Source organism: Cyprinus carpio, unplaced genomic scaffold, assembly GCF_018340385.1.
Source record: "Cyprinus carpio isolate SPL01 unplaced genomic scaffold, ASM1834038v1 S000006701, whole genome shotgun sequence".
Lineage (NCBI taxonomy): Eukaryota > Metazoa > Chordata > Actinopteri > Cypriniformes > Cyprinidae > Cyprinus > Cyprinus carpio.
Genome location: NW_024879310.1, coordinates 864,032 through 874,375, shown reverse-complemented (window position 1 = coordinate 874,375; position 10,344 = coordinate 864,032). Strand labels below are relative to the sequence as shown.

At 38.2% G+C, this 10,344-nt stretch overlaps 1 pseudogene; it reads right to left on the bottom strand.

The window, feature by feature from the left end:
* Window positions 1–1,931: 1,931 nt before the first annotated feature.
* Window positions 1,932–10,344, bottom strand: LOC109090328 (annotated as a pseudogene).

Here is a 10,344-nt window from a genome sequence, read left to right as displayed (position 1 = left end):
AAACTGTTAATAAAGACTAATACCTCAATGATACTGAAATAACACGGATATGTATTTAAATGATAATATGTAGTATATTATTTAATTATTAAAAAATATAAAAAAGTATATGATTTCATTTAACTTTGGCTGGAGAAGGTAGTGCATCTGACTTTTCAATACTGTGATTTCAATGGCAAGTTAGTGCTTGCAGCGTCTAATGTTAGAATCCTAGCAGGGAAAATTTGATTTGTTATGAAAATCGAAAAAGAGTTGGAAATAGCTGACCACCACTTTTTTTTAATTGACAGGGGATGTGCAGGGCTGGCAAAGAGAAATAGTCCAATTTAATGTGAGTGCAAATGAATGCAGATATTTTATGGCTTCCGTACACTTTTAGGTTACACCTGAAAAACTGCCCATTCTATGCACTGCACTTTTTATATGAATTTATATGCCATTTATCTATTTTCTTTAGTCTTGCTTTAAAATAAATGCATTGTACCAAAGTTAATACCAGTATAGACTTTAACCTGTGGCTCGGCCTCATATCTGAAACACTAGAGATGGTTTAGATCCATCACACAGTTGAAGAGGATTATCAGGCCAGGTTTTTGTTCCTGGGAAAGACTCAACAGTCACCTCAGCAGAATTCCAGTGTCACTGAATGCCTGTGGGTTGTCCCATAACACTTCATCTGGCCTTAAGTGAAGAGATACGCTGCATTAACAACTGACTTTTCAACACCACTGTAAAGCTTATCGTTATATATATATATATATAATATATATATATATATATATATATATATATATATATATATATATATATATATATATATATATATATATGATTCATACACACTTCTCCACAACTCAGCTGAGTGAGGAGATCCCTCAGAGCAGTTCATGTTTCTGTATTTATTTGTGCACAGTTGATGGATGTATACATAGTATACAATGGATTCCAATAGAAAAACATAAATGCCTTTTGCTGTAATAACATCAAAAGATGAGAAAACAAAATGAAACAAGAAAGCACCTTTGAAATGAATGAGATGCTCTTAGCAACAACATTTGGTTTACAGGGGTTGTTTACACAAGTTATAATGTATCATCATAAGTCCAGTAGAGAATACATCTAATACACGTACAATAAAACTACTGATTTTCCATCTAAGAAACATGGTGATTTTACAGCCGTAGCAGCTGCATGTGTTTAATATTTCTTCTTTTTTCCTCTGTATACTGTGGAGATTTTAGATATTGAAATTGTATTGTATATGAAGTTGCCTTTGCACAACATTTGCAGTACCAAGGCTGTATCAACATCAGTGTCTTTTAGCAGAGATCAGTTTTACAAGAAAATCAAAAGACTTTCTATCTGGTTTACTTATATAGATAATATAGCTGAATTGATAGTTTATTGCCATAAAGTATTTTAACTGATTTATTTATAGTATTTAACTGTTTTATCCCTTTGGGTACAGTACCATTATATTAAACGTTAACATTGTTTTTGTAATGTAAATATGTGTTCATAATCTGTCCTCTTCTGCCCAAAATGTAAAGCATTGATTACTTTCACTAAACCCCAAACTAAAAGCCCAATTTTGACTTCTCTATACTATATGTAACACTAAATTCTGCTCGTTGAAACTACAAATGATCAATAGTGCATGGACTAACTCGCCCTATTTTTGCATACAATATGCTTCACATTTAGATCAAATTATTCACATGTATTTAAAGTCTGAATACAAACTCAAACACATTCTGATATTGTCTACAAACATATGTAGAGGAGATGCTAGTTCTATTTTGTGACAGTTCTAATGCCACATCATTTTACGTGGTCTGTTATTTAGTTGCTTTAAAACCCCCTGTCCTTTTTGAGGTAGGTGATATCTGTGCCTTAACATGCAACATTGTAATGGTAAAAGACTCCTTTGTCTTTGTTTCATGACAATATTTCCATTTCAAATGAGGCAATACAGGATGCACATGTAAAAAGATCACTTTAGCTCCATAAAATGCGTCCCAGAACCCACCGAATTGTTCACTAGCAGGGCCGAACAGTGCAAAAGTCCAGTTCTTGTGGCTTTATTTTGCTTGAGCAGTGGTCTCTAGGTAAAAGCAGTCCAGTCTGAGTAATGCATCGCATTGGGCGTCTCTTAAAGCCTTTCCCACAGGTTTTAGAGCATGAGGACCATTCACCGATACTCCACATTGGGCAAGGGTCACCACACACCCTTATGGCACTGGGCTTTTGTGTGCCATCACAGTGTGTGGCTGTTTCCCCATCCAAGTCCAAACACTGTATCAGTCTACTTTGAACCCCATTCCCACAGGTAACCGAGCACTTATTCCAGTCCGCTGCCACCCATTTATAAGACAGCATCTGATAGGCTGGCTTCTTCAGCTCCACTTTATTGCTGTCTTCCAGCACACTGTTCTGTGTAGGGTTCCTCTCGTCCTTCCTTGAGATCTTGCCCTCCTTCTTTCCCACATTCTGGTAGTAGGAGTAGCGTACACGGGGAGGTGTCATTTTGCCCACCGACAACAGTTCCACTGTAAGAGACTCTTTGAGAGGTCTAGAGGCCTGCAGTATTTCCACCGATGTCCCGGTTCCACTGTAGCGAAGCAGACTTCCCTTTACGATAATGTCTTTTTCTACTGCTGAAACCACAAAGTTTCCATTCAGGAGATATTTGCCGTGAATGTTCTTTACTGCTAAATAGTTGTCATCGTTAATCAAACCGCGGTAACCGCGCTGCCTTACATCCACGTTTGCAGCTCCAACCGGTTAGAGTCACCACAAAAATATTTCCATGCCTGAAAAATGAGATCACAGAGTTGGACAATATTCAGAATTTAAAATTTGGCTTCTTTGTGATTTATGATTTGGAATTTGAATTGATGACACCACTCTGGAATTTCAGTTGGAAGTTGAATTGGAATGAAGTTAAAGTGGAATTTATGATAATAATAATAAAAAAAAAAATTTAACAGCATGATGTGAAATGAAGTGTTGTTCCAAAAATTATGGCATTCTTAAATTAAAATTTTAAAATAAAATTTAAAGAATTAAAATTAAATACAATTTCTTTTTTGATAAATTTATTTTTCTATTTTAGTTAATTACACTTTTAGCAGTTGTATGTATATTTAAATTCATTTTAAGTTTTTTTTTTTTGTAAAATTAATTAACTACATGTACTTACTATGGGGTTAAGGTTTGGTTTAGTGTTACTTACTTGTAATTATACATAATTTACTGTTATTACTATAGTAAGTACATGTAACACGTAACTATGTCTCCTTAAAATTAAAATTAAACCACATCCTCAGAGATAAAGCACTTACATGGGTTTTGTGAACATTCCAGAGACTTTCTTGCAGTTTTGGTTGTCTCCACCACACACACCGCATTTGTCAAACTTCATGTTGGAGCTCAGTTTGCCATCACAGCCAGCCTTAATGCACTTTCCCTGAACACAGACCGCTGAGGTATCAGGAGAACAAGGGGTTCCGTCCACCACCTGTCACACAGATAACAATCACATTCACTAAACTCTTTTCAAGTATGGTAACTTAAAAGTGTTAAGTTATAAAACCTATAACCTTGGTTTTGCTAGTGCCATACACTACCAATTGATAGTTTTCACGTGACATCACACCCTTACAGGAACGCACACATGGAGGGCAAAACATTGTTTCCTCCACTGACCGCCAGTTATTTTTACAGGGTTTGCATTAAGTAGTAATGCAGTAAGTGACATTCAAAAGTCATTAAGTATACACCTTATTGATGATGCATACTCTATGTACAGACAAGCAGATGAACCCCGAATATAAACGTAATGCGCAAAGTTTAATATGAAAAGTTTTCCCATAGAAAACCATTCTAAAGAAGACGCTTAACCATTTAGCGCATTGCGTTCATATTCTGGGCTCATTTAAAGCACACATCAGCAATAAGGTGTGTACTGAATTTGATGACCATTTTAAAGGCACTTTAAGTGTTTTCACATTAAAAGTTTTAGAATGTCCCGCTGTTTTTAGTGATTGAAATATTGCGGTGGGTGATTTGTATTGATTGCTAATGGCCAGTACTTGCATTTTGTTCACATATCTTTGTTTTATACTTTTTGAGAGATGATCTAAATATTTTTGGATTGGAACAGATAGAAAATCGACAGGCTTGTGCTGCATTTCTATGGATGTTTTGCCCGCCAGGTAAAAAACTCAACTGAGCTACAGAAACACTTCTAGCTCTCATTGCCCATATTTCATCAAACTTCTTTTTATTCATGTGGCTAGCACAGAAACTCAGTAACTAACAGATTGTAGCATCACTCATCGCTTTGCTGCATTGCAGCTGGTTAGTACACAGTTTTTAGTTGTGTAACTATAGCTGTCTAGGTTGCTGAAACTGTGAGTGTTTTTGTCTTCCCATCTATGTCATGAGTGATTGTGAGAAGCAGCCCTGCACTGTGTCTTTTCACACGGCCATATCTGAGAGATAAGCTCTCACCATTACTTTTTAAAAGTATCTTGTTCACTTTGGAAAGGGGGATGGTATTCTTTCCATGAGATAAGAACTGCACACTGGCTCCTTTTGCTCATGAATTGTGAATGTCAAACCTCTTTGCCGTATTAAAGCATATATTTTAATTTATTTACCTTCTGTGCAAGGGCGTAGAAGTATCCGGTGCCGTTGGCTCGGCAGATGAGCTTGCATCTGTCCTTAACAGAGACTCCAGAGTATTTCGGAACCCAGACCACAGACGAACTCAGTCTGCTAGTATTCAGACTGATGCCATTGAACGCCTCACACTGCTCCTCTCGAAAACTCTTTCCTGCCACAAACAGATGGTCATCGTCAGACATGAATATTGACTTATGCATATTGTTTAACATTAGACTGAAAAATATTTCATTTACCTGAGTCTTTACAGGGCTTGAAGTGGCATGAACGATACTTCAGTCTTAGTCCCTGGCAGTACTTGCCCCCGTTTTCAGGGACAGGGTTGTTACAGTCCCTTTTGGCGAGCTGCACCCCTCCTCCACAAGTACGGGAGCACATACCATACGGACCCCACCGACCCCAATGGCCGTCTGCCTGCATGAAACAGTCCGCACGTCTCAGAAACAATTACATACCTGCTGAGAAGACTGGCAGTCTGGCAAACATCTTCAAAAAGACTAGCTTTTTAATTTTCATTGTCAGTAGAAATATCATATCATGAGTATTATACACCAAACACACACAAAAAAAAAAAAAAAAAAAAAAATCAAAACAAACTTAATTTTTTTTTACACTCTTAAAAATGAAGGTTCCAAAAGGGTTCTTTTTTTAGCAGTGATGCACGAACCCCCCCCCCCCACACACTGTTTTCAACATTGATAATAATAAGACATGTTTTTTGAGCAAATCAGCATATTATAATAATTTCTGAAGGACCATGTGACACTGAAGAGTGGAGTCATGATGCTGAAAATTCAGCTTTGCCATAACAGGAATAAATTACATTTTGTAATGTATTAAATGTTAAAATAGAAAACAGTTATTTTAAATTGCAATAATATTTCACAGTATTACTGTTTTTACTGTATTTTTGATTAAATAAATGCAGCCTTGGTGAGCAAAAAATATTTTTTTCAAAAACATCTGGACTTTACTGAAAATCAGTAAAGACTGACATGTGTCAAATAAAACAGCACAAGCGCATTTGTCTGCAGTCAGATATACTGTAGTTAGCCATCACTCACCTTGTCTTTGGTGGTATTTTGCTTATCAGTACAGATCCCCCGATAGCACAGCTTGTTGCTGCCACAGGTCGTACCGTCAGACCAGGGAAAGTGGCGAGTCTGACACACCAGCTGTCCTTTAGCTTTCCCCGTGCACCACAGTTTGGAGCAGGCCTGCATGTACGGACAGGGCTTGGATCCTGAGCCGAAAGCCAGTTCACATTGACGGCTGAGCGAGTAGCTGATGCCCGGAGGGTCATCTGGAAGAGCCAAAAGCTTTTGGGGCTGATCCAGCAGACAGTCACCTGGAGAGCAAAAGGTACATAATGCAAATTTTACATGTTGGTGATTTGTATAGCTGAGCATATCCTCAATGTATTTATTCAACATTGCTGAGACACACTTCAAAGATGATTGCAGCAGAGCAGTCAAACTAACCGTGACCAGCGTCCAGGAAGTCTGTGATGATGGCAGCGCTGCAGACAGACCAGGGCGTGCTGTGGTCAATCTGGATCAGTGAGGGAGACATCATATGGTTGTCCTTCAGCTTTCCAAATACCTCCTCACAAGCCTTCACATTGTCATGTGGCATACTGAACACATGCCCTGGACAAGAGCCAAAGAAATAGTCAAGCCGTCTAAGTCTGTTTTCATTTTCATAGTAGAAAATGCAATAAATAGTTACAGTTAAGAGTTTTTGTCCATTGATAAAAATATCCTTTAAATGTAATCAACATCTATCTACTCTGTCTGTCTGTCTATCTATCTATTTGTCCCCTCCATCCGCCCATCCATCATTCTATGGGTCCATCCATCCATCCATCCATCCATCCATCCATCCACCCATCCATCCATCCATCCATCCATCCGTCCGTCCGTCCATCCAACCGTCTATCCACCCATCTGTCTATCTATCCATATCTATATCCATATCCATATCCATATCCATATCCATATCCATATCTATCCATAGCCATCTGTCCGTCCGTCTGTCTATCTATCTATCTATCTATCTATCTATCTATCTATCTATCTATCTATCTATCTATCTATCTATCTATCTATCTATCTGTATGTCTGTCTGTATGTCTGTCTGTATGTCTGTTTTTAAGGTGTACGATAACTAACAGATTCAAATATGTACATAGAGTTTCATAGGTCTGTATACACCATATAAGGATGGCACTGATGCACCATCCCCAGTGAATGTGGTTCTTCAGCATCTGCTAATATTTTCCCATCTGTCTTTTATTAAACCTTTGTTTTCAGAGGGATCAAGAGATGTGGAAAACTCTTGAATGCAGTTGTCATTGTTATTCTAAATTAATAATGAAGCGTGGCAGGACTTTTTTCTGGAAACAGCTGGCACAACATTCATGTTTAAAGATCAGGGAATCAGAGATAGAATTTCAGGAGTCAGAAGCCTCATCAAAATCCTATCACCCTAAAGGATTCAACTTAATTACAACACAGACAGAGCCTCAGAGTGGGCGCTGAGAAGAGAACACAGACAAGGACTTTCAGTTCACCTGTTTTGCTCACAAAAAGACTGACTCTGATGCCAAATAAAGATCTCACCTAATTCATGTGCAGTGGTGAAGGCTGAGGGAAGACCATCATCTTCAATAACTGAACAGCTCCTCTTAGGATCACACATGGTTCCTACATCAGCCATACCCAGAGTGTCACATGTGGTAGCTCCACACAGGTCCTGTGTAGAAAATGATTATAGTGTGAAATCAGTGATGAAACACTATATAACATAACAAGCATCAAGTGTTTCAGTAGCAGTATGAAGATGATAGCCAGGGTTTCAGTTGTCATCACTTCATTAATCTCTGTAATCCAGGCTTCCTCACTGAGCTTTTCCCATTGATTAGTTCTGATCCAAAGTGTATGTGTGAACTGTCTATTTCCGATTTGTCAGGTCAAAATACAAACTTATTTTGTTTTGACATTATGAGAAGCAGGGCTGTGTGAAACAGTGAGGGTGGCCAAGAATGTCTGTAAACAGCTATAGTTACGACATTGTTACGAGGGCAGATGGATCCGTGTGAGAACATCATAGTGCAGCCACCTGGAGACTTAAGGGAGAAATTTTGGGAAGGCTGAATACATTCCAATATTGTCTTGACATAAATGTTTCAACTTTCTCATGCTGTCAGACATGACTAAGGAAGTTTAAAGGAGATAGCCTGTTCAATTTTTTAGTTTAATCCTTAAAATAATATATATACATTTTTTTTTTACAGAATACTAAGCAGTACTATGCATTGCTGTATTCACAAGTAATATAAAGGCATGGAGTTAATTTAGTTGAAATAACAGGTGCGGCGCAGGTACTTTGGCATAATAGTTAGAAGTGTAATGACAGCTGACTTGAATCACTGCTCTGCTGGAGTCACTATTAAACTCATGACGTGTGCTTTCAGCTTTCTGGTGATGTAATGGTGCTTTTAAGTTTATATTGGAATCAAATGGTAGAGAATTACTTTTTCTTTTAGGGGCACTCCCAACAAGCTTTGACATATTTCCAGAAATGTTTTACTACTTTCTATCCAGATGGCATGTCATGTTCATATAGAACAGGGATAGGCAACTCCGGTCCTGGAGGGCCACTATCCTGCAGAGTTTAGCTTCAGCCCTCATAAAAACTCACCTGCCTGTATCTATCTAGTAATCCCGAAAACACTGATTGCCTTGTTCAGGTGTGTTTAATTAGGGTTGGAGCTAAACTCTGCAGGACAGTGGCCCTCCAGGACCGAAGTTGCCTATCCCTGATATAGAAAGTGTTTCAACTGTGGAAAAACCGCTGAAAGATGTAATGTCAGAGATGATTAAAGGGTGATATCTTTCTGTAAATATTTTGATTTAATTACCTAAATGACAAATGTTAAATGGTGTAAATGAAGAACTGCTTTACTGGGACCTTGAATAAATGTGAGAGAAATTATCAAATTTCTCTAATTTTTTTCCAGCAATGGTGGTATCTAAATGCTGTATTTATATTTTGAGTCAAGATTATATTTATATTTTAAGAAAACATGTTTCTCGTGTGTCCCTTCACAGCCTGTCATAAGGGTCTCAAGGGGTCTCAGTTGTCTTATGACTTTCTTGTCACATGAAATGGATTCCCGGTTACACCACACAGACTTCAATTTACTAGACTATTAAAATATATTGAAAATTTATTGATTTTGTTTTGCAATCTGCAGTCACAGTATACAGACATTTTTTTACCTTAATTCCCACAAAATTAAAACATTAATTCAGAAAAAAAAGTTAATCATAGAGATGCATTGAATTGAATTGAATTACAGTTATTTGTGTCTTTTAAATAACCTACTATTTGCAGACAAAAACAGTCACTGACCCATATGAAAACATTACCTGCTTTGTAAACAAAATAGCGGTGTCCCAGTACTCTGGGTGTTTGTCGTTGATCTTGTTCAGCTTCTTCTGCCAGGTGCAGAAATTGCGCAGCGTTAGTGCTGCGTTACTGGATACTTTTGGTCCTTTTTCTGCCTCATTAATCACCATAAGCTTTACAACCACTATACTGATGGCGTTCAAGATACTGGGGTGTTTGTACAGCTTTGCAGTGACAGACACGAGAGTCAAAAGGTAATGCTTCAGGTCGTCGCCGTGGAATTTTGCCATAGACTCATCAGCGACAACCAGGACCTCTACGTACCTCGGTATAGAGGCGAATCTTTTCGATCTGCTCTTGCTTTTCAGCAAAGTTTCTGTCAGGTTCCTCGTGTGTCCCTTCGCAAGTTTGTACTTTTCTAACGACTCCAAAATGCCCTGGTTTAAACTAGATGCAACTCCGCACCTAGATGTTGAGGTCGGCGCGTGAAGATGTCTTCTCCTGCGGATGATGTGCGTTTTTTCAGCATCATCTGGGATCAGTCCTGGTGCTGTGTTGGTCGACCTGCGCTCTATGTGGTACTCCATCCCTTTATAAGAGAACGCTCCACGGATACCTCCACAGAGACTGAAAGCTGCATATGAATTCCTGTCTGCATTAATATCACCGGAGTAAAAGCATCTTCTAAAATCATCTCCAGAAAAAGCACTTGAAGATGATGGGTTATATTGAAATGTGCCATCAGGAGCCAGAAAACTGGAGTCAGGCAAAAGATTCAAATAAAATTCCTGATTAAAAGCGTTTATTCTGTAAACAACAAGTTCTTTGTTCAGTTTGTCATAACTTGGGTAATTTTCACGGTCAAGTCGAACAGGTTCACAAATATCAGTTTCCATACAGAGGTATGTTTTCGTTAAAAACAGCACGTGCAAGAGACAAAACAAAACAACGGGGTAAACAGACATCGTTGTTGGTGATGATTATATATCCTTAAAAGTGTAAATCACGCTGTGATGCTGCTGATCACGGTTCTGTACATCCGTCATGAGAATTAAGCATTGCCACAATCGCCATCCATCGCCCTGGTGTTTCTTTCTCTCTTTGAAACCAGCTCTCTCTCTCTTTTATTCTTTTGCGTCATATGTAAACATTGCAGACTGTAATAAGTGTTTTGGGGAAGTTCAGATGAGAGCTCATGATTCATGCTGAACACCGCAGACACTTCTGGCTCTCTAAATATGA